The sequence below is a fragment of the Macaca nemestrina genome, chromosome 3 (genome assembly GCF_043159975.1).
Source record: "Macaca nemestrina isolate mMacNem1 chromosome 3, mMacNem.hap1, whole genome shotgun sequence".
Classification (NCBI taxonomy): Eukaryota; Metazoa; Chordata; class Mammalia; order Primates; family Cercopithecidae; genus Macaca; species Macaca nemestrina.
In genome coordinates, this window is record NC_092127.1 from 23,335,025 (window position 1) to 23,360,967 (window position 25,943).

The window sequence follows — 25,943 nt, forward strand, 5'->3', positions numbered from 1 at the left end:
TTCAGTATTTACATGACTTATCACTCTACAAAAACATGACTGGCTGGAATAGAAGAGTAGTAAATAGAAAGCAATTTAACATGAGTTAGTGTCTCACTATTTCATATTTAGTTTTGTTAAGTATATATGTGTGGGTACACCTCTCTCTCTCTCTGTAATTCTTATCTCTAGGATCTGACTCCATCAGACAAAATTATTTTTTTTCTTTTAAATTCATTTTTAATGAGATTTCTACCTCCATTGAAAATGAAAACACATTACCTAAGGCAAGTGCTCAGTATCATTGTGCTTGATTAGTCATCAAAGTCATATAGTTTGTATTTATAAAACCAGTAATTAACACTTAAAATAACTGACTCATTTCACTCATGGAAAATATGAGTTATTCACATTTTTAGTGAAAACATCAAAATAAAAGACTACCATTCTCTCAGACTTCAGTGTTTTAAAATTCTGTCATTTAAAATTGTCTAACAACTCTTTTTTCTACCCCTCACATCCCTCTAGTCTTTATCAGGATGTTTTTATTTATTTATGTATTTATTTATGGATGTGTTCCACTTCTAATTTTAACCAATAATTGGCTTTATTTGTGCTGGAATAATGACTTCCTGTCTTGACATGGTAGGTCTTGATCTTTGATTCTCAGGAAAAAGTTGACAAGCCTGGTATGATTTTGTATCTCTTCTTTGTTCTCTAACTCCTGGCTGTCCAAAACACATGACACGTATTATTTTAGACTGTGATGAGTCTGTAATTATGTTTTATTTTTCTGGCTTTAAAAAAGGCAGAACTTGAAGTTCACAAAAATATTTTTTAAATAAGAAGTTTTATAGGCTGGGCGTGGTGGCTCACGCCTGTAATCCGAGCACTTTGAGAGGCCGAGGCGGGTGGATCACCTGAGTTGAGGAGTTTGAGACCAGCCTGATCAACATGCCGAAAACCCATCTCTACTAAAAATACAAAAATTACCTGGGTGTGGTGGCGTGCGACTGTAGTCCCAGCTACCCAGGAAGCTGAGGCAAGAGAATCACTTGAACCCCGGAGGCAGAGGTTGCAGTGAGCTGAGATCGCACCGCTGCACTCCAGCCTGGGCAACAGAGTGAGACTCTGTCCTAAAAATAAAAATAAAAAGTTTTGTTAAGATAATAATTTACATACCATGCAATTCACCCACTTATATGTACAATTCACTGATTTTTGTATATTTACAGGTTTGTGTAACTATCACCACAGTCAGTTTTAGAACATACTTTAAAAAACAAATATGAATATAAATGCATATTTAGGAAGTCATGGGTGATTGGCCACTATGAATGATCTTTAACTTTGTTGTAATAGCTGCTTTGCAACATGACTCTGCAGAAGTGTACTTTATATAATCAATTTCCAATTGAACCATATTATTTATAATTGTATTTACTCTCGTTATGTTAATTAAATGTGTCAAAATTGCAGATTTTAATCTATTTTTTCTTTTGATTTCCTAATGACTAGTTCCAAACTAAATTTTATTAATCAATTTTGCTTCCTTTTTTTTTTTTTTTTTTTTGAGAGGGAGTTTCTCTCTTGTTGCCCAGACTGATGTGCCATGGCATGATCTCTGCAACCTCCACCTCCTGGGTTCAAGCGATTCTCCTGCCTTGGCCCCCTGAGTAGCTGGGATGACAGGCACCCACCTGCCATTTGTATTTTTTGTAAAAATACAAAAAACCATGCCTGGCTGTTTTTTGTATTTTTAGTAGAGACCAGGTCTCGCCATGTTGGCTAGGCTGCTGTTGAACTCCTGACCTCAGGTGATCCAACCACCTCGACCTCCCAAAGTGCTGGGATTACAGGCATGAGCCACCACACCCGGCCAATTTTGTTATTCTTTGTATTTAACTTCTTAAGTTGAATCAGTCTATTTATTTTCTTCTTTCCATAATAATCTACTTTATAATATTTAATTCTAAATTCTAAATTGTTGCACAGTGTTCAACTAAATTGCTATAATTACCCTCATTTCTTAATGTAGGCCATTTATACAGTTTATAATGTTATGATTTTATAATAGATACTTCTGTGCACATTTTCCAAGAAAATACTAAGTGTTTATTACATCATCCCTGGAAACCATATATTCCAGAGGGCTTAGCTACAAGATGGATAAGGAATATACGACCCACATTCGCATTCATTATGGTGCATTCACCCCCATAATCCAGTTTTAGAGCATTTTTAATCACCAAATAAAATCCTTTGGGCCCATTTACAATCCCCATTCCCACTCACAGCCCCAGGTAGCCAGTGGTATATTTTGTATCTCTTTTGGGCATTTCTCATAAATAGAGTTATACAACAAGTATTTTTATGTGTTTGAGTTCTTTAATTTAACATTATCTGTTCACGTTTGAAAAGAAACACCTCAATTTGGTCGGGAGAGGGGAAAATTTTAAGTTTAGTAAGACAAATCAAAGGCTCTATTTTGAGGATCTAGACAGCTCCCATTAATGTATAAAATATTTCTATTGTCATAGAGTGATATTTCTGCAGATTATGTTTCTTTTTAGAGTAAGTGTATGTTTGGTGGTGTTTGTTTTGTTTTGCCCCTATGGGGGAGGTCTATCAGTCTCTGAATTGCCTCCTATTATGTCCTTCCTGAACCATCTGTACTTAGGTAATTTGATTAAAACTTTACATGTTTAGTGAAAACTCTAGCATCCTACCCAATTACTACAGATATCCTGGGGAAGACATACTTAATTTTCTTGTTTCATTTAAATATATGTCTTGCACTGTTTTGGTGTTGGTCACACTCTCTATTTTTTTTTTTTTTTTTTTTTTTTTTTTTTTTTAGGTTAAGTTTCCCTCTTGTTCCCTAGGCTAGAATGCAATGGCACGATTTCGGCTCACTACAACCTCTGCCTCTCAGTTTCAAGTGATTCTCCTGCCTCAGCCCCCTGAGTAGCTGGGATTACAGGTGCCCACCAACACACCCAGTTAATTTTTGTATTTTCAGTAGAGACGGGGTTTCACTGTGTTGGCCAAGCTAGTCTCGAACTCCTGACCTTAGGTGATCCACCCGCCTCAGCCTCCCAAAGTGCTGGGATTACAGGCGTGACCACTGCACCCAGCCCAAACTCTCTGTTTCTTCACGTTAAAATGAATTAACCACTAGAGGTGAGGTAGCTTTATCTGATTGGGGAGAAAAAATAAAAGTGGTTCCATGGCTATGCGTCACATCCGAAAACTAAATGTTAAATGTTGTATCTCCAAATTATTAAAATATATCGGTCCTTATCTCCTCCAGGGGATATTGCCTTTAACCATGTTAATGGGACTATTCTACCTCAATAAATTATTTTCATCTCCGCTTCTTTTAAGATTTTATTTTGTTGTGCTAAGAAGAGCTAGTTACATATTAAGTGCTGAATTTATAGTAGCATTTGCCATAGTTCTTTGATGGTTTTTACTCATTCCTGTCATGATTTGTTGCAATTATGTCGATAACAAAGTGATATCTTACCATGAGAGAAATTCTGATGTCATCTCTTAAGATACTTGTCTCCTACTTCCTGGCCCTGTCCTTCACACTCACTCACTCCCTCTTGCTCTCCCTTTCCCTGCTCACAAGTCCGATGATAACTTAGACTATAGTTGTTTGCTCTATGGATTAAACCCATATTCAGAATTTTCTGTAGTGAAATGTGTTGCTTTTAGAATCAGAATGCTATGTTTACCTACTTGTGTCAAATGAGGTTATATAAAATAAAAATTTCTAAAAGTCACCAATTTAAAAATCTTCAATAAAAAAAAATGACATGAACCTCTTCTGCCTCTTCGAAACAGGTATTCTTGAGTCAGAGTTTCCATCTGAATGGAGTAAGCACAGAAGATCTCGGTCTACTTTCTTGCTGGTCATAGCAATATCATCTTGCAGACTAATTGCCTCTGGTCAGTGGAAATTAGGTTGAGGCCCTTAGGATCCTTCCCCACATCATTCTTGTTCTAAAATTCTGCTGAACCCTCCCTTGTTTCCCAGGAGCTACTGACATTCATTCTTGACCTTATTTCACAGGTTTAAATAACTAACATGAAGTTTCAGTTCATGCAAATACAAAAGATGTTTCAGAATTAATGTGGCTTGTAAAAGGTTTGAAAATTATTATGACTTAGGTTTGAATGAAGCAATCTAATGTAAAAAAAAAAGCAGAAAACAGGTCAAAGAGGCCATGTGAGTGTAACATTACTAACATACATTACAATGGGGAAATAATAACTTTGAGTTGATGCTGAAGTACTGTAGAAACGCAGAGCAACTGAGAAACACAATTGATTTGGATCATGATGTTTTAAATTATAATCCTTTTATTTTCATCAAGGAAGATTTTGGATTGGAAACAAAAATTTTATATAACATTAATTGTTGTTGGAGGAAAGTAGTGAGATGTATGTTTTTGTCATATTGGTAAGTTTCACCATTATAGCAAATATTACATTTTAACATAATACTAACATACAACATTTGTGAATATATGTGAGATACTAATGAACATGCATGCCTTTTTCATCATTCCACGCTTATTTCAAACACCATGTTAAAGTCAAGTGATGCCAAAATCTGTTTCCCTACATGTGTAATCATTTTTCTATGTCCTTTGAAAAGCTTGGCAATTCTCATTTTCAAGAAGAAAATTTAACCTTACCAAATATAAATTAGGCATTGTATTTTCTCTGAGAAATTACTTCAGAAAATTTCTCAATGTAATTAAATGAATTCTAGAAGTCAGGTTATGTTATTCAAGACTTTTAAAAATATCTCTTATGTAAATACATATAAATGCACTCTTTAAAATACAGTTGGCCCTCCGTATCCCTAGAGGATTGTTTCTAGGACCACCTGTAAATACCGAAATCCAGGAATGATCAAGTTTTTTATGTAAGGTGGCATAGGATTTACATATAATCTCGTATTCTCATATATACTTTAAATATTTCTAAATTACTCATAATACCTATAACAATGTGAATGTTATATAAATAGTTGTTATGCTATATTGCTTAGGGAATGATGACAAAAAAAAAATCCTCATATTTGTTCAATGTAGACACAATCATCCAATTTGTTTTCCAAATATTTTTGATCTGCAATTGACTGAATTCACAGATGTGGAATCTGTGAATATGTGGCACCGACTGTACATAATTGCATTACCCTTTTAAAAGTGTGAAATATGGGTAAAACAATTAGCTAAGATATTTCTTGTGTTTACATGAAGATCAATACTTCAAAAGTTATTACAGTTTATAATAAATATTTGAGAAAATTTGACTTGAATTTAGGAAAGGTGTATGTTAAGCTTAGATCTGAAAGTCTTATTTTAACTTCAAAATTAAAACATTATCCTCTTCCAAAGTAATGAAATCATAGCCTTTCATCATCAGCAAAGACCTGAGAGATTTTCTTAGAGAAAATTTAGCTACCGAATGTCCTTATAGAGTTGACATTCATGGTGATAATCGCTGTATTACAGTTGCATTCTTGGTACTGCCTGGCTTTAGGTTTCGGTATTAACCATATACTTATTTCATAATTAAGCTACTTTTATTTTCCATGATCTGGAGTAATCTATGGAATGTTTGAAAAATCTGATATTGATAGTTTTGCAGAGTTCCCCGTTCCTTCATTCTATGCTTTCTTGAGCTAAATTTATGGTCCTCACTCTGTTAATTCTGTCAAGAAAACATTATATTATCTTGCCATTTGGATTTACTCTTTCTCTATTACTTAAAAAGTTTTATGTTCATTTTTGTTGTTTTCTTTATTATGCTATTTTTATTTCCCTAGTTTTTGAGCTAGGCATTTAGTTAACTTATATTAATTTTTTCATTTTATTGATAAAATTGTTTAAGCATATAAATTTTCTCAGATTACTGTTTTAAATGTATCTCGTAAGATTATATATAAAGTGTGTGTGTATGTGTGTATATATATATATTTACTTATTTATAGTTTCCATTAACATATTTTATAAATGCTGACATTTTAGTTTATAATTAATCTGCCACCCAAGACTTACTTAACGGGAAGTTTTGAATTTTCAGGTGGATGAACTTTTTTTCTATATTTGTGTGTGTGTGTGTGTGTGTGTGTGTGTGTGTGAGAGAGAGAGAGAGAGAAAGACAGCGAGAGATGTGCTTCAGAGAGGAGGTAAAATGTTAAAAGAAAACAATTCAAATAAAAATACAATTTAAAATATCATTGGCTGTGTTATTTAATTTTACTAACAATATATTGTTTAAAGACCATGACAATGTTCTTAAGAATTTCACAATAAATACTGCATAATATCATTCTAGTTCCCACTGTTACAAAATATTTTGAATAAAACTTCTCATAGCATCAGGAAATGTAATAAATACTCTACTACAACAAAGAGATGGCATCACAGAATCAGAAGTATTAAAATACAAATGTTACTGAATTTAATTTCTGGCAAGATGTCACACTTAAATACTTGAACAAACTTTTTCGTATACCCAGAATAACTGAACAAAAAAATTGTATGGATTATTGAGGCCAAAAATGTCAAGAAAATGCTCATTTGTCAGGATAAGCCACTCTGGCAGACAGCATTTACCTGTGGCATCATTGTCACCTGATACTCCACAGCCAGAATGTTAACACGCCATATGCCAGAAGGAAGAGTAGAGTGGAAAATCATAATAGAGATGTCCACATTAAGCTCCAATTTGTGACAGGTTACATCTTAATGGTTAAACTAAGAAGAAAGTAATTCCTGTTCTGAAGACAAAAATAATTGACAATAATTGTCATTTTCTTCCATGAATCTGCAAAATAGAAAAAAAAAAAAAGATAAGACTATTCCTTGAGACTTTCTTATCATGAACTTGTATTTGCATTTATGTTGGGCTATAATTCACACTACTCGTATATATTGGAAAACCACATGCCTCTATGTGGTCTTTGAAATAATAAAAATAATAATAAATATTTGTTTGAGACATCCCTGAGTTAGTAATGATTGCACCTGCCAGCAGAAGCAAAGGAAATACTACCTGAAGAAATGCACTTAAATCCAGTCATCGAAGTATGTGCTTAACATATACTCCCAGTAATTCTGAACTTATAATTAAAGAAAAAAAAGGAAAAGAGCATAAGAGAAAACAAGTCACCATGAGAAAGAGTTAGAAGAAACATATAACAAGAGAAGCAATTATCTAATATTTTGGAAAGATAATAGATATCAGCATAAACTTACGAGGAACGTAAAACAAGAAAGTGTAATGCAATTAAATAAATAAAGGAAAAACAAAAAGTATAATGAAGGAACAAAATATTAATACTACAAATATTCACCAGGCAAAGGCTTTCCCCTGTGGTTCTAGTCATCAGGCTGGCACACAAGTACCAAGCCTCTAGACCAACCCCAGTGCCAACCTGCAAACCCAGGCTTTAGATCTCTGCAGGGACCAGGCATGTCTCACCACCAGCCTGGCCCCACTAGTCTCATCCTCCACACCACCCTCAATACAATTTTGGACTCTATGGACTCAGCCTCCAGCCCCTCCCCAGTGTCAGGCTTGTACTCATCAACCCCAGCTCCAGAATGGTCCTTGCTCGCTCAGGACCCAATCTGCCCCAGTGTCAGGCCAGGTTCCACAGCCTCAAACTTGAAAGTAACACCTACAGCCAGCTCCAGATTCACTCCAGCACCAGGCTAGCCTCAGTGGCTTCAAGCGTCAGAAGAATCCTAACACCAGACTGAACCCCGGACCCCAGGCTGGAGCCCACAGACCCAGAATTCTGGCCTGTCCAACACCAGGCCAGCCTCTGCAGCCCCATGCTCCAACAGACCCAGGATCTGAAGACCGAGAGCTCACACTCATTGCAGTAGACCCCAGCATAAGGCCAGCAGGCATAGATGCAGACTCCAAGGCTGTCTCTGAGACCCAGGTTCCTAGTTGGTCCTCAAAGTCCCAGGACCCAAGCCTCTCCCCAAATATTCAGCATATAGGTCTAACTCAGAGCCATTCCAGCTCCTGGGGCACCAGGCTCCAGGACTGTCTCTGTGTAATCCGTCACCGGGCCCATCCCTGCAAATGGCTGGCAATTCCACATTCAGGCTTATGAAATAACCTAGTGCCATGAAAACCCTTGTCAATCCGGAATTTAGGATGGCCCCAATGAATACAGGATCCAAGCCTGCTTCTGCAGACCCAGTCAAAAGGTCCACCCCAGTGGCTCCTGGGATGAGACCAGACTCTATGAACCAATAATATATGTCCATCATGGCAGGCTCAAGTTTTATGTCCACCTGCAATAAACCCAGGGTCCAGGGCCAACACAGCGGATCTAGGAGCTAAGTCTGCCCACCTGTTAACCCAGGCTCCAAGCTAACCTGCGTAACAATTCAAGCAGCAAATTTCCCATAGACCATGACAGATAGGCTGCCCAGAATCTTGGAATGAGCTGACTGGTAAGTGACATTCCCAGCCAAAGCCAATATGCAAAGACTGGAATAAGTCCCTGTTTATTCAAATGCATTGACAACACCACCACAGCCACAAGAACATCAACAATCAGGAAATCATGGCACAATTAAAAGAACAAAATAAAGTATGAGTCACGAATCCAAAATAAATAAATATTGATGATCTGCTTGAAAAAATTGATGTAGTCATCTTAAAGAGGATCCCTGAGTTGCAAGAGAATATAGCTAGACAACTAAATGAAATTGGAAAAAAAAAATAGCCAAACAAATGAGTTCAGCAAAGAGATAGACATTTTTAAAAAAACAAAACAAAACAAATGGAAACTCTGGAGCTAAAGAACACCATAACCAAACCTAAAGTTTCCACAGAGAGCTTCTAAAGAGGACTTGATCAAACAGATGAAACAATCGGTGAGGTCATAAACAGGTCATTTGATATTACCCAGTCAGAGTAACAAAGAAAGGAAAAGAAAAGAAAAGAAAAGAAAAGAAAAGAAAAGAAAAGAAAAGAAAAGAAAAGAAAAGAAAGGAAAGGAAAGGAAAAGAAAAGAAAAGAAAAGAGAAGGGAAGAAAAGAAAAGAAAAGAAAAGAAAAGAAAAGAAAAGAGAAAAGTGAAGAAAGCCTATGAAAATAATGGGAAACAATCAAACAACCCAATTTACACATTATGGATATCTAAGAAGAAGCAAAGAAAGAGAAAGGGGAAGAAAACTGACTTTTAAAACGTTTTAGAAAGCTTTCCAAATTTGGGGAAAGAGTTAAATATCCAGGTACAGGAAGCTTAAAAGCTTCCCTAAGACTCAATCCAAACAAGACTGCACCAAGACATTTTAAAATCAAACTGTAAAAATCATGAAGGGAGATCCTGGTAGCTGTAAAAGAAAAGAAGCATATTACACACAAGGAAATTCTAATATGACTATCAGTAGAATTCTCATCAGAAACCACCTAAACCAGGAGATAATAAAATGACATATTTAAAGTGCTGAAAGAAAACAAACAAATGAACAAAAAAATCTGTCACCCAGAATCCTTTATCAGCAAAGATCTTCAAAAATGAAGAAGAGATGAAGACTTTACCAGACTAACAAAAGTTGAGGGAGTTTATCACAAAAGTCCTACCTTACAAGAAATACTAAAAGGAGTTAGCTGAAAGAAAATGATACTAAGTAGTAACATGAAAACATATGGATGTATAAAACTCACTGGGAAAAATGAAAACATAGTCAAATTCAGAATACTATAATACTATAATGTTACTGTGTGAATCACTTACATATTTAGTATGAAGATTAAAAGTTAAAACTATTAAAAAAATAGCGATAATAATTTGTTAAGGGATAGATCATACAAAAATGTGAATTGTGACAACAACATAAAATTGAGGACTTGAAAAGTACACGGATTTTGTATACAATTGAAGTTAAGTATTTATCAACTTTAGCATATAACCTAGTATAACAAAACAACAACAACAAAAAAGCCCTATAATAGATACACAAAAGATAAAGAGAAAGAAATCAAAGCATACCACTGGAGAAAACCATCAAATCACGAAGACAGCAAGGGAGATAGAAAAGAACAAAGGACCTACAAAATAGTGAGAAAACAATTAACAAAATGTCAGTAATAAGTCCTTACCTGTTGCTGATTACCTTGAATGCAAATGAATTAAATTATCCAATCAAAAGACACAGAATGGCTGAATAAATAAAAGCAAAACAAACAAACAAATGAAATCAAGGCCCAACTATATGCTGCTCACAAGAAAAGATTCACTTCTCCTTTAAGAACACACAGAGACTTAAAGTGCAGGAATGGAAAAGGATTCATGTGAATAGAATGCAAAAGAGAGTATAGGTAGCTATATATTTATCAGATAAAACAGACTTTAAGCCAATAACTATAAAAACAGACACAGAAGAACATTATATGAGTAAAACAAATAAATATATCAAGAGGATATAACAATTATAAATATATACGTACCCAACATTAGAGTGCCAAATATATATGTAAAGTAAATATTAATGGATCTGAAGAGAAAAATTGACTGATAAATAGTAACAGTAGGGGACTTTAATACCTTACTTACAGCAATGGATATATCATTCAGACAGAAAATCAATAAGGAAACACTGCACTTTCTCACAAAATACTTTAATATAGTTGTGTCAGTAACCATTTTGAGGCCTGACATAACTTGATGGAAACCCAGTATACTGTGTCACCTTTGTCCTGGTTATATCAACATCCCTCCTTGTGTATTGTCTACGATATAACCCACTTGTTCCCCATCTCACTGACCCCAAAGTCAACACAACCTACAGCTATGGACAACAATAAAACCTAGTGGTCAACACCAGTTGATGTAAAAAAATTCCTCTCTTTGTGTGTGTTATCTTTAAACTAGCCAATCCACAACCCCCATGGAAAAACCTAAGGGATAATGCCCATGAACCTTAATAAAGGTATAGTTCCATGGGGCCTCTCTTGCACTCCCCACCTGCTGGTTGAACTTCTTGCCACCTTCAGACTACCCATTGTCCTCCCTTTAACACTCCAACTTCTCTTGTACTTGTGCATAATAAATTCCTTTTGTTCATGCATTTTGGATTTACTTCCTATTTGTGTTTTACCTGACACACCTGAACCCGATTTTCTCTCTGGTGAGTTCTTCTAAAGAATGACTATTTTGGCTTATAGTCACTCTGAAGAAAGAAACCTGAAGACCAAAATAGAGAAAAATATCCTAATAGAATTACAACAAACTTGAACTACACGTTAGATAAAACAGGCCTAACAGAAACACATCCAACAGTAGTAGAATATACATTTTCCTCAAGAACACACAGAACAGTCTCCAGAATAGATCATATCTTAGGCTACAAAACAAACATTAACAAATTTAAGAAAATTGAAACATATCAAGTGTCTTTTCAATCACATTATCTGAAACTAGAAAAAAAAACACAAAAATATTAGAAAATGCACAAACATATAAAAATTAAATAATATGGGAAGTCCATTCCAAGATGGCCAAATAGGAACTGCTCTGTTCTGCAGCTCCCAGCATGATCAATGCAGAAGTCACATGATTTCTGCATTTCCAACTGAGGTACCTGGTTCATACCATTGGGACTGGTCAGAAAGTGGGTGCAGCCCATGGAGGGAAAGCCGAAGTATGGTGGGGCATTGCCTCACCTGGGAAGTGCAGGGGGTTGGGGAATTTTCCTTTCCTAGCCAAGGGAAGCCTTGACAGACTGCACTGGGAAAATCAGGACACTGTCACCTAAACACTGTGCTTTTCCAACAGACTTAGCAAACGGCACACTAGGAGATTATATCCCATGCTTGGCTCAGTGCATCCCACGTGCATGGAGCCTTGTTCACTGCTAGTCCGAGATCAAACTGCGAGGTGGCAAGTCGGGCTGGGGGAGGGGTGTCTGCCATTGTTGAGGCTTGAGTAGGTACACAAAGTGGTCAAGAAGCTTAAATTGGGTGGAGTCCACTGCAATTCAGCGCAGCCCACCTGCCTCTGTAGACTCCACCTCTGGGGACAGGGCATAGCTGAACAAAAGGCAGCAGAAACTTCTGCAGATGTAAACGTCCCTGTCTGACAGCTCTGAGGAGAGCAGTGGTTCTCCCAGCACAGTGTTTGAGCTCTTAGAACAGACAGACCACCTTCTCAAGTGGGTCCCCGACCCCTAGGTAGCCTAACTTGGAGACACCTCCCAGTAGGGGCCGACTGACACCTCCTATAGCCAGGTGCCCCTCTGAGACAAAGCTTCCAGAGGAAGGATCAGATAGCAATATTTGCTGTTCTGCAATATTTGCTGTTCTGCAGCCTCTGCTGGTGATACCCGGGCAAACAGCATCTGGAGTGGACCTCCCTCCAACAGACCTGCAACTGAGAGACCAGACTGTTAGAAGGAAAACTAACGAACAGAATGGAATAGCATCAATATCAACAAAAAGGACATCCACACCAAAATCCCATCTGCAGGTCAACATCATCAAAGACCAAAGGTAGATAAAACCACAAAGATGGGGAGAAACCAGAGCAAAAAGTTGAAAATTCTAAAAACCAAAGCATCCCTTCCCCCCAAAAATAGCGCAGCTCCTTGCCAGCAACAGAACAAAGCAGGACAGAGGATGATTTCGATGAGCTGACAGAAGTAGGCTTCAGAAAGTCGGTAATAACAAACTTCTCTGAGCTAAAGGAGAATGTTTGAACCCATCGCAAGGAAGATAAAAACCTTGAAAAAAAATTAGACGAATGGCTAACTAGAAAAAAACAGTGTAGAGAAGAACTTAAATGACCTGATGGAGCTGAAAAACATGGCACGAGAACTATGTGATGTTTGCACAAGCTTCAGTAGCTGATTCAATCAAGTGGAAGAAAGGGTATCAGTGATTGAAGATCAAATTAATGAAATGAAGCAAGAAGAGAAGTTTAGAGAAAAAAGAGTAAAAAGATATGAACAAAGGCTCCAAGACATATGAGACTATGTGAAAAGACCAAATCTACATTTGGTTGGTGTACCTGAAAGTGATGGGTAGAATGGAACCAAGTTGGAAAACACTCTTCAGGATATTATCCAGAAGAACTTCCCCAACCTAGCAAGGCAGGCCAACATTCAAATTCAGGAAACACAGAGAATGCCACAAAGATACTCCTCGAGAAGAGCAACCCCAAGACACATAATTGTCAGATTCACCAAGGTTGAAATGAAGGAAAAAATGCTAAGGGCAGCCAGAGACAAAGTTCAGGTTACCCACAAAGGGCAGTCCATCAGACTAACAGTGGATCTCTCAGCAGAAACCCTACAAGCCAGAAGATAAGAACACTTTTACACTGTTGGTGGGACTATAAACTAGTTCAACCATTGTGGAAGACAATGTGGCAATTCCTCAAGGATCTAGAACTAGAAATACCACTTGACCCAGCGATCCCATTACTAGATATATACCCAAAGGATTATAAATCATGCTATTATAAAGACACATGCACACATATGTTTATAGAGGCACTATTCACAATAGCAAAGACTTGGAAACAACCCAAATGTCCATCAATGATAGACTGGATTAAGAAAATGTGGCACATATACACCATGGAATACTATGCAGCCATAAAAAAGGATGAGTTCATGTCCTTTGTAGGGACATGGATGAAGCTGGAAACCATCATTCTGAGCAAACTATCGCAAGGACAGACAACCAAACACTGCATGTTCTCACTCATAGGTGGGAATTGAACAATGAGATCACTTGGACACAGGGCGGGGAACATCACACACCAGGGCCTGTCATAGGGTGGGAGGATCTGGGAGGGATAGCATTAGGAGAAATACCTAATGTAAATAACGAATTAATGGGTGCAGTAAACCAACATAGCACATTTATACATATGTAACAAAGCTGCACATTGTGCACATGTACCCTAGAACTTAAAGTATATTAAAAAATAAATAAATAAAATAAAAAATAAAACATTAAATAATATGCTCCTTGTTAACCAATATGTCATAAAAGAAATTTAAATTTTTTTAAAAATATATTGAGAAAATTAGAAATGAAAATACAACATGCCAAAAGTTATACTGTAGCAAAAGCAGTTTGAGATGAAGTTTGTAGCAATAAATGCCTGAATAAATAAGAACAATTTCAAATGAAGAAGCTAGTATTTCACCTCTAGGAATTAGAAAAAGAATAACAAACTAAGTCCAAAATTATAGAAGAAATGAAATAATAATGAAATAGAATCTAGAAATAAATTTTAAAAATCAATGAAGCTAAGAGTTGTTTTATTTTTTAAAGAAAAACAATATTAACAAACTTTTAGCCAGACTAAGATGAGAGAAGACTCAAATAAATACAATCAGGAATGAAGGAGACGACATTATAAGAGATACATACAAACGCTCATAAGAAACTATTGTGAACAATTATATGCCTTCAAATGGGTTAACCTAGAAGTAGTGAATACATTCTGGGAAACATGCAACCTTCCAAGACTGAATCATAAAACAAAAGTCTGGACAGACTAATAACAGAGAAGAAGATTGAATGAGAAATAGAATATCTCCCATCAAAGAAGAGCTGAAGACCTGATTAACTTCATGATGAATTCTACCAAACATCCAAAGAACTAATACAAGACTTTTTGAAATCTCCAAAAAGATTGAAAAGTAGGAAATACTTGCAAACTCATTTTACACGCATTACTCTGATAGCAAAGGCAAAGACACTCCAAAAAAATAAAATGATAGTCACTATCTCTAATGAGTATACATATGATAATGCTCAACAAAACATTAGCAAACTGAATTCAATGGAGCATTTAAAGGATCAATCAGCATCATCACACAGGATTTATCCCTGTTGCAAGGATAGTTCAACATACACAAATCGATAAATATGATATAAAACATTAACAGAATGAAAGATAAAAATCAAAAGATTATCTAAATAAATGCAGAAAAAGCTTTGACAAAATTCAACATTCTTTTAAAATAAAAACACACAGCAAATTACGTATAGAACAAATGCACGTCAACACAGTAAAAACAATGTATGACAAGCACAAAGCTAACATTATACTCAAAGGTGAAAAATTGAAAGCTTTTCCTATGAAATCAAGAACAAGACATGGATGCCCACTCTCATTGCTTCTGTTTAACTTAGTGCTAAAATTCCTAGCCTGAGCAATTATGCAAGACAGAGAAATAAAAATCATCTGAATCAGAAAGGAAGTTCTTTGTTTGAAGATATGTGATCTTACATATAAAAAACCCATTGCAGCCTTGAACTCCTGCTCTCAAACAGTCCTTCCACCTCAGCCTCCAAAACTCTTGGAATTATAGGCTTGAAGTGAGCCACCATGACAAAATGAAAATTAATACTGTTAAAATGTCCATATTACCCAAAATTCCAGTTACAATTTTCACAGAAATAGAAAAAAGCTATCCTAAAATTATATGGAATTACAAAAGACTCCCGATAGCCAATGAAATCTTGAACAAAAAGAACAAAGTAGGAGACATCATAAAATCTGATTTTAAAATATATTACAAAGCTACAGTGATCAAACCACATGATATTGGCATAAAAACAGACACATGGACCAAGAGAATAGAACAGAAAGCTTAGAAATAAATTTCCTTATTTATAGTCAATTGACTTTCAACAAAGGTGCCAAGAACAGGGAATGGGGAAAGGAATAGTCTCTTCAATAAATGGTGCTAGGAAAACTGGATATCCACATGCAGACTGAAATTGGACCCTTATTTTACACTTTGCACAAAAATTTAGTCAAAATTGATTGACAACATTAACATAAGTCCTGAAACCATAAGACTACCAGAAGAGAGCACAGGGGAAAATTTTCATTACATTGGTCTGGGCAATGCTTTTTTTTTCAAAATGACACCAAAAGCACAGACAACAAAGCAAAACAGACAAATGAGATTACCTCAAACTAAAAAGCTTCTGCACAGCAAAGAAAAAAAAAATCAACAGAGTGAAGAGCCAACCTGTGAATAAGAGACAATATTTGCAGACCATACAACTTAATATATCCAAAATATATAAAGAGTTCAAACACCTCAATAGCAGGAAAACAAACAACCCAGTTAAAATCCTGGCAAACGAGCTGAAAAGATAATTTCTCAAAAGAAGACATACAAATGGACAACAGGTACAGGAAAACATGCTCAATATTTAACTACATTTTTAAAATGCTGAATAGTCTTCTATTGTGTGTGTGTGTATGTGTGTGTGTGTGTATAGAATATATAGGATATTATCTTTATTCATTCATCCTCTAATAGACATTTAGATTGAGTCCATGTTTTGGCTATTGTAAATAATGAGGCAAAGAACATGGATGTGTAGATAACTCTTCCACATACTAACTTCATTTTCTTTAGATATATGCTTAGTATTTGGATGGCTGGATCATATGGTAGTTCTGTTTTTAATTGTTTGAGACATTTCTGTATTTTTTTCCAAAATAGTTGTATTAATTTAGATTTCCACTGACAGTATGCAAGAGTTCCCTTTTCTCCAAATCCTAGCCAACACTAATTCTTTTTTTTTTTTTTTTTTTTTTTTTTAATGTTTCATTCTTGTTGCTCAGGCTGGAGTGCAATGACACAATCTCAGTTCACTGCAACCTCCACCTCCTGGATTCAAGCGATTCTCCTGCCTCAGCCTCCCAAGTAGCTGAGATTACAGGTGCCTGCCACCATGCACAGCTAATTTTTTTGTATTTTTAGTAGAGATGGGGTTTCACCATGTTGGCCAGGCTGGTCTTGAACTCCTGACATCAGGCGATCCACCTGCCTCGGCCTCCCAAAGTGCTGGGATTGCAGGAATGAGCCACCGTGCCCAGTCCCAACACTAATTCTAATAGTTATGAGTTAATATCTCATTGTGGTTTTAATTTCTATTTCCCTGATGATATGGGATGCTGAGCATTTAGGTTACTATTTTTTTTAATTTTAGGATCGGGGTCCCAGTGCAGGTTTGTTACATAGGTAAACTTATGTCAAGTGTGTTTGTTGTACAGATAATTTTGTCACTCAGGTACTAAGTCTAGAACTCAATAATTAATTTTTGTGCTCCTCTCCCTCCTTTCACTCTCTACCCCTTTCACTCTCTAATTTAAAACAAAATTATCTCTACCCTCAAGGAGGCCCCAATGTCTGTTTTTCACTTCTTTATGTTCATAAGTTCTCATCATTTAGCTCCCACTTATAAAAGAGAGCATGCGGTATTTGGTTTTATGTTCCTGCATTAATTTGCTAAAGATAATGGCCTTCAGCTCCATCCATGTTCCTGCAAAAGACACAGATCTTATTCTTTTTTATGGCTGCATTGTGTCCTATGGTGTATATGTACGACAGTTTCTTTATCCAATCTCTCATTGATGGGCATTTAGGTTGATTCTGTCTTTGCTATTGTGAATAATGCTGAGGTTGGGTTCCTTCAGGCTGGAGGATTAGGGTGATACTGAGCATAGTTCTGATGACAGCTCACCATGGTCTAAAGGCAAAACTATATTAAAATGACTGTTTTTTCTTATCTGAGCACAAGGGAAGTTTTATAAGGCTTTAGGGCATTAACTCATGCCTTATTATTTAGGGACATAATCCATTCTGTAATTGTAAAACATGGAAAATAATAGTACCATATCACATAGTCTGTATGTCATTCAAATGAGAATACATATGATGATACAATCACAGTGTTTGAGATGTAGTAAGTGCTCAATTAAAGTTGGTTGTTCTATGGTTGACACTATTTCTGACAGCATGCTTTTTATGTTCGTTTGTTATTACATCCAAATAATAAATTTATAGATAAACGTTACTACAGCAAAAGAAAAAATAATTTTAAAGCTTATTCTATATTTGGCTAAATGGCCATGCTGTGGTAATTTGTGACTTACATTCTCTTTTAATGACTCATTTTCTTTTTCAGCTAATCTTACTGAAATCTGCCTGGCAACTTTTTGCAAGAATACTTTTTCCTTTTCTTTGAAAATACTTTTGTCTAGACTGTTTCTTTAGCAAGACTCACGGAAAGAAGTCAGAAAGCAGAAGTTATTAGATAGTAGAAATGACAAATTCTAGAGAAGACATTTAAAACAAAATTATTTCAAGTGATGAAAACAGTAGATGTGAAAACCCAGAGTAGCCATAGCAGTATAATGGTGGGGCACCGGAGAAGGGGAGAATCAAGGCCTGCTGTGAACATAGCTGGCCCATAAAAAGAAGCAGAGCTAGAGATGCTCTACGTTCTGAAATGTATCGCACTCTCTGAGAGTCCTGGTTATTCCATACTCAGATCGTTTTTTGTCTCTCTCGCCCTCACTAAAAACCATCTTCTATTATGTAATGTTACCCCATTGTGTTTCCATTTCCTGACACTTGAAAGAATCCTAACTGTGCCAGGATGTGTAAAGTGGCAGCAGGAGATTAGCCAGGCTGATGATAAATAAGTATGAGTGGCCTTCCATCAACACTATGACTATGAGCCACATTCTGCAGACATTGGGAAGGCATAGTACTTTAAACAGGAGACAGAAGCTGTGGACTGATGGGGTCAAATAAGTGGCTTTGCCTCTTTTGTTATTGTTGTTCTATAATAATACAGAAGCAGTAAAAGGTAGAAAACCAAAGTGAGGTGGATAAAATCGGAGTTAGAAAGAAAGAAATGTTAAGAAATGGATCCATCAGAGAGAAATTGAAGAATTAGAATGACCCAAAGCTTTAGATTAACATCAAAATTAATCCTTAGATTTTAGGTATGAATTATAATGAAATAAACTATAATTGAAGATGAAGGAGAGAAGTGGTAGACTCATGGCTTACAGATGAATCATGATTTTAAAAAGAGAAGATTCAACTGTGGACATACTAAATGTGAGGTGCTTTAGGGACACATTGGTGTAAATATCTTCTAGAAAGTGGGATATTCAGGTTTGAATCACAGTAAATGGATCTTTCTCAAAATAACAGATTAAGTACTGTCAGTCTTTAAGCATGAAAAAGAAGCTGTGTGCCTCTTTCACTGAGACGCTACTATATTTACAGCAGAAACATAGGCCGCAGATTGCCTCCAAGTCATGCTCACAGAATCAAATCCATCACTAGAAGACATTCTAGAAAAGGAAAAACTCCGCAGCATTTCTAAGAAGGAAGAACAAATCTTGACCATATTTTACATTACTGCAATCTAAAATAGATATTTAAAAAAATATTTGTTTTCTGAATCTTAGAAAATGACATAACAGAAATTTCACAAATGGTCTGTCCCTAATTAAAAAACAGTTGATTTTAATTATAATTGTAGCTATAGAGTACATTTTCTCTTAATAGCAAAACAAATATTTGCATTTTTAGATAAGAAAAGTCAACTATCAAAAGAATTATAAAATTAAATAATATTTATCAATTCACTAAGTTTATTAATATAATTTCTTAGTTATTTTTGTGTATTTCATTCCTTGCACCTTTGATTTTATAAAAGTGAAGTGTTTATTAAAAGAGATTGTTTCTATAATTAACGAAATACTATTCATTCTAATAAAAGTTTTGTATCTTTGTTAATCTTATTCTAAGAGACTGTTGCCGACCAAATGAACTGCATATACCAGGGGTATATAACATATGCTATAGAAAATACTAGAAAGATCACCAAAGGATCCCAAAGAGTAAGTGTGTTTTTTCAAGAATCCAGGAAACTAAAGGAATATCTAAGCAACAAGATAAAACCAAGACAACAAAAATCATCTTTTTGTCTAATTAACTATAGAATGTAATATTTGTAGCAAAATACGGCTGAAATGGAACACATGTAAAAGCTTAAACTGTCTGTAATTCTCATAGAAACAAAATAAGTGATTCATGACTAAATTTTGCTGAGATTGGCAGAGATTAAATTTAGTTAAATGTATCTGACCCAAGCCACTCTAATTTTCACATTGTATTTACTGGAAAATGGCTTTATTTAAATAACAAATGCTCCTCTTGGTTATCATAAATGTCCATCTTCTATCATAACCAAATCAAAAGATAATAATAATAAACAAGAATAAGATATGATGAGCTATTTTGCACAGTATTAACTTTAATCCTAAAATATGATTTCAAATAAATTATATTAAGCCTCAGATTCCTGAAAATGCTATTTTCTTTTATGATAGACAAATGACTATGCCATGAGTATAGTGGAAAGACACCATTTGCAGACTACAATGTTAGGAACAATGATAAACCCTCCACTCACTGCGCTGATTTTCCAGGGCCTATGATTATGCAGAAAAAGGACTCTTTATTCTTTGTGTGTAGTCAAATTATAAAAAAACAAAAATTTATCACCACCTAAACACAATTTTAGAGCAATGAGGATAAATAGAGAAAAAACATCAAATTAATGAAAGAAAAACAAATGCACAAGAATTCAAATGAAGTAATTCAACAGAGGTTAAACTTTGTGGAGAATACAAGAAGCATTTCCGCCAAGATCAGGAACAAAACAAAGATACCCACTACGCCCATCGTTATTCACCATTTTACTAGAGGTATTAACCAGTACAATTTGAAAGTGAAATCAGTCAAAGGCATTGCAAAATGAGGAAGTAAAACAATCTGTAGTTGCAGATGATATGATATTATATCTAGAAAATCTCAGATAATCAATGATAACACAAAGTCATAAACAATTCAGTGAAGTAGTAAGGTAAAGTTTAGTGTACAAAATAAATTGTCTTATATACAAAAAAAGTAAACTAGAGAACATAAGGGTTGAGAAAACCACATTTATAATAGCATCAGAGAAGATTTAATATGTAGGAAAAGATTTAAAAAAGCAATGTGCAAACCCAGTACAAAGAAACATTTTTTAAAAATTGTATGCTAATAGCTTTTATTAGTGTTCTCTTTCTCTTTCTCTGCTAGTTTTCCATCTAAAACTCCGAACCCATGTAGAATTACACTTCACTGTAAGAAATTCTGTTTTTGTGCATGCCAAAAGATAATTTTGTCTTTTCGGCTCTGTGGCTTTGATAGGTTTACTTGAAAGCAGTTAATATTCACAGGACAAAATATCAGCCTTATAATCTGTACTTTAATAGTGTAAAGTATTGAATTCTAACAGGAGTTTTTCATTAATAAAACTATATAAACACAATGTACTTTTTGGATTCTTCCTTGAATGAAGGCAAATATGTGTATGTATTCTGGGAGGAAATATTTTTTGTATATCGAAGGTATATCAAAAATCAGGGAAAATTTGGAAAACATCTAATTTGAAACTGTTCTGGCATTCAAAAATATACTAAATGCAAATGATCTCTAAACCAGTCTATGAAGGCTCAGTAAATAGCTTTCATACTTCAAAGAGAATGTCAGAAGTGTACAATGGTTTGCTGGACTGAAGTTACCTAAATTAAGTAAGAAAGGCTAATTCTGTCCTCCATATCAGAGCTTTACCAAAGCTTCAGGTCTAAAGAGAAGAACTTAAGTTTTTTTTTGTTTGTTTGTTTTGTTTTGTTTTGTTTCTATTTGTTATTTTAAAGTCTTTATTTAAGGTTATCTTTTTTTGAGAAGCAGCCCCACATTTCTTCCATAGCAAGTAAAGACTTCGGGAAAAAATATGCTTAGTGTATCCCTGGGATTAACAGACACAATTGAGAAATTTGGCAGAAAAATGAACATTATAATAATATTTTCTGAAATATTATTTTCTTATCTTAACTCAGATTCAAACAAGAAGCCCAGTATCTGGTAAGCTTTTGTGAATTTTGTCATGACCATATCCTACACTTGGGAATCTTAATATCCAATAGGTTGCCCTGAAGAAAATGACGTTGCTGTCCTACTTTGTAACAATCATATAGTTACCACAAAACACAAAATTGGGAGAGTGGTCCTATCATAGTTTAAATCATGCAAAATTTTTCTTAAAAGTTTCTAGATATGACTTGTTATAATATTTTTTCTTATAAAAGTGGATAAAGGGAGTTTTCTGGGAATTATACAAGATATCTAAGAATAACTCATAAAGATATTGAAAATTTTCTATGTATGTATGTATGTATGTATGTATGTATGTATGTATGTATGTGGCTAGCTAGCTAGCTAGCTATCTGGTTAGAATAGAAGCAACCCAGAGAATAAAGTGAATGTATTAAAAGGCACTAATAATTTTAATATAATATAGCTTAATTTTGAAAAAAAGGATTTACTCTATTTATACAATAGACTTTTAAGGTGAGAAAAGAACACTAAAACTGTCATCAAAAATGTTATTCAAAAAATACAACATAGGAGGTAAATTTTATTCAAAATTTCGTAAGACTTCTGTTTGCTCATCTTGCCTGTCACTATTGTTAGTAAACTGTTTGTAATTCTATCTGAGAAGCGAGGTATTTTGCACTTCAGTTTTGAATAGAAGTTAGGGTTTGGTTTTATTTCCAGGGAGTAGATTCACAAATGATGACATAGGAGGATTATCTGCACCTCCATTCTTTGGTACCAATTTATAGGATTTGATTCAAGAGCCAAAAAGAGGGACGAAAGGGATGAATACTCTATTTAGTGGCCAAATTTGAATTTTAGTTCTTGTTGAGTTACAGGATATATAACAGAGTACATCATACACTAGAAAAGGGGAAGAGAGCATTGCTAACCTTCAGTAAAAATAAAGTTCAAATTGAAATACAAGCATGGGTTTTGGCTTCTTGAAGCTTGTACTTTTGCTGTGGTCTGAATGTTTGTCCCCTTCCCCCTGCCCCGCCACCTCCCCCCAAAAAGAAAAAAAATGATCTGTTGAAATTTTTGGGAAAAAGTTGGAATTTGGCATTTGGGTATGCTAGAGGGGCTGATAACTGGGGAAAGGAGTCTGTGGTGTGGTATCTCAGCCCTTCTAATCCCTGACTGATTCCTAAACCATATAAACCATAAATACGTGGTACTAGCATACAAATAGCTTGGAGAAGTACAAGAACTGGAAGTCTAAAAATTTTCAGCAGAAATTTCTGATGCTGTTGAACAAAAGGACATAGATGGAGTTGGAGAGGATTAGTTAAAAACCTCTGAGTATCTGCTGAAATCTCGGTCAGCACCACACTCTAGAAAGGAACACATGACTGGACTTAGGGCTATGCTCCTGGCCTAAGAACAAAAATAAAATAACAAAGCTTAAAAACAATACTGCACAAGATCAACTCTGCTACATGATAAAAAAAAAAAAAAAAGGTGAGGGGGAGAGGGCCAACACTGTCAAATAAAGATGACAGAATCCTTGGCCTCTGTAACACTTCATCTCAATATGCAAGATGCAACTTAAAAATTACTAGACATGGAAAACCAAACATAATTTGACTTGAAGCCTAGAGAAAAATCAGCCAGTAGACATAGATCCAGGAATGAAATATTTATTAGAATCCAGGAAAACACATGGTGATTCATGCCTGTAATCTCAACACTTTGGGAGGCTGAGGTGGAAGGACTGCCCAGAAGTTTAGGACTAGCCTGGGCTATATAGGGAGACCCCATCACTACAAACAATTTAATAAATTAGCCAGGTGTGGTGGCACGTGCCCATGGTCCCAGCTCCTTGGGAGGCTGAGGCCGGTTCATTGCTTGTGTGCATGATGTTCAGGCTGCAGTGAACCATGTTTGTCCCACTGCACTCCAGCCTGGGCAACAGAGTAAGACCTTGTCTCAAAATATTAACATAAATAAAATAAAAGAAGGAAAATAAATACATCAAAGATTTCACAGAAAATTATACATATAACAGGTGAACATATTAACTTTTATAACAGACATAAAATATTAGAAAAGAACTAAATCAAAATATAAAACTAAAAAAAAATTGAATGTCTAAATTTTAAAAATCTATTGCAATTAACAACATATTAGACACAAAATTATAAAGCATCCATGCAGTTAAAGACTGGTGAATAGAAATTACCCAAACATAAACACAAGAAAAAATAATACTGATCACCAAATGATCAGAGTTTCAATGAGATAGCACATTGCCTACTGCCTACAGAGCAGGGAGAGTAACAATGAATGTTGACTTCTCATCAGAAATAATAGAGGCCAAGAGAGAGTAAAATGACAGCTTTAAAGTGTGGAGAGTATAAAAACAAAAGAAAACAAACTAAACTGTGCAAGGAGAGAGGACAACTGCTTCTTTTCCCTGATATGGTATATCAGGAACTAAATTAAAGAACTAGAATACCAGACAATTTTTGAAACAATATGTTCTAGACATTGTGATAGCAGCAAGAGGTAGTCAAATGCCTATGCAAATAGGGGCAGGTCCTCAGTGAAACCACACCTTCAAGCCAAGGCAGTTTAAAGCCTGAAAGCCAAGCTACAAGTCAAATCCATGCACCAGATTGAGCACCTCTCTTCCTGGTGGTGCTCCTTCCTCTGACTGAGCCTCACCCTCCACCTCTTTTACATATACCTACCCTTCCCTAATTGTTTTTTGTACACTGTCATGCCCACCTTTGAGCGGTGTCTTTGTTTTAGCTTTTTTGCATACTCACAAATGAATCAGCATGCACTCTCCCATCCTGAGCTCATAAAAGCCCCGGACACAGCCATACTGGGTGAAAAACCACCGACTTTGGGTGGACCACCCTCGCATCCCCTCTTAACAGAGAGCTGTTCTGTCACTCAACAAAATTCTTCTCCACCCTTCAATTGTCAGTGTAACCTCGCTCTTCTTGGATATGCAACAAGAACCTGGGACCCACTGAGCAGCAGGGGCAAAAGGAACTGAAAGCTGTGGCCCTCCCATCCTTCACTGGTACTAAGCAGCTGCCCCATTTGAAAGTTGGTGGCAGCAGGGCTGGACCAGCCTAGGAGCCCTGGCCCAGAATGCGGTGATGGAAACACTACCTAGAAGGTACTATACTTATTACCTGGGTATTGAAAAAATCGGTACACCAAACCCCCGTGACACAGAATTTACCTGTATAACAAACCTGCACATGTATGTACCCCTGAGCCTAAAATAAAAGTTAACAACTAAGAAGAAATAGAATTGGAGGAAGGAAACAAAGCAATAAAGAGAAAATAACTTGTTAAGTTAAAAAATAAGAGAGAGGGAGAAAAAAGAGAAGGGACTGCAGTTTGGACAGGTGGGTAGAATATGCCAGGTAGGGAACTAGAAAGGAGGCAGAAATCTACCTGTTTGTGTGACCTACTAATCTGCAGAAGGGTCCATTTGAGTATTTGACAGAGCCTTAGTATGTGAGTGAGTGCAAGGGTACTACTTAAGACCTAGGAAATAATGGCTCTTAAATAGTAATAGTGATAATTACTCCTTTTATTGTTTAATGATCATATTTTATGAAAGAGTCAGCAATGTCATGAAATACAACTAAAACAAAAAATCATAATAAACTGGTCTTTCACAACAGGCTACCCAATAAAATAACATGACTGTTTAGCCCTTCTTGTGAAGAAACTGCTTACATTAACTTAAGTTGTCTGAGGGCCTACTATGTGCAAGGCATTAGACATTTGCTCCTCACATCATCCTGCTGCAGTCGGTGATGGAGAAGCTGGTATTCAGAGAAGAAGCGTATTTATTTGACTGGAGCAAATGAATCCTGTGTTCTAACTCTTTGGAAACAAAGCATGGGAAACGAGTAACTCAGACATCATAGAGGATAGTATTGTCTATAAATATAGGTATGAGAGCAGTTCTAGATAGCAAATATGGTACAATAACACCTGGAAAAATAGCTCTAATATTTATGTTGATTTTCTTGAGCTTTCTTTAAATTGAATTATTTTTCTCAGTATCTCCACATAATTCTAAACTTTCCTTGTTACTGGAAGGAAGTGTTTCAGAATATGCTCTGGGCAAAGTGATAGTGATGCTTTTTAATGTTAGACTGTT

General features: G+C 35.6%; 1 long non-coding RNA gene across 4 annotated transcripts in view; it reads right to left on the minus strand.

The window, feature by feature from the left end:
* Nucleotides 1-496: 496 nt before the first annotated feature.
* LOC105466715 (uncharacterized) overlaps nucleotides 497-25,943 on the minus strand; it is a 52,168-nt gene continuing 26,721 nt past the window's right edge. For 3 of the 4 annotated variants that reach the window (XR_011620492.1, XR_978429.2, XR_011620490.1), the window contains 2 exons: nucleotides 6,624-6,834; nucleotides 497-1,115 (listed from right to left, as the gene is read on the minus strand). This is a non-coding gene — a long non-coding RNA (uncharacterized lncRNA). The remainder of the gene's footprint in view (nucleotides 1,116-6,623; nucleotides 6,835-25,943) is intronic. The other variant, XR_011620493.1, reaches the window with a different exon arrangement.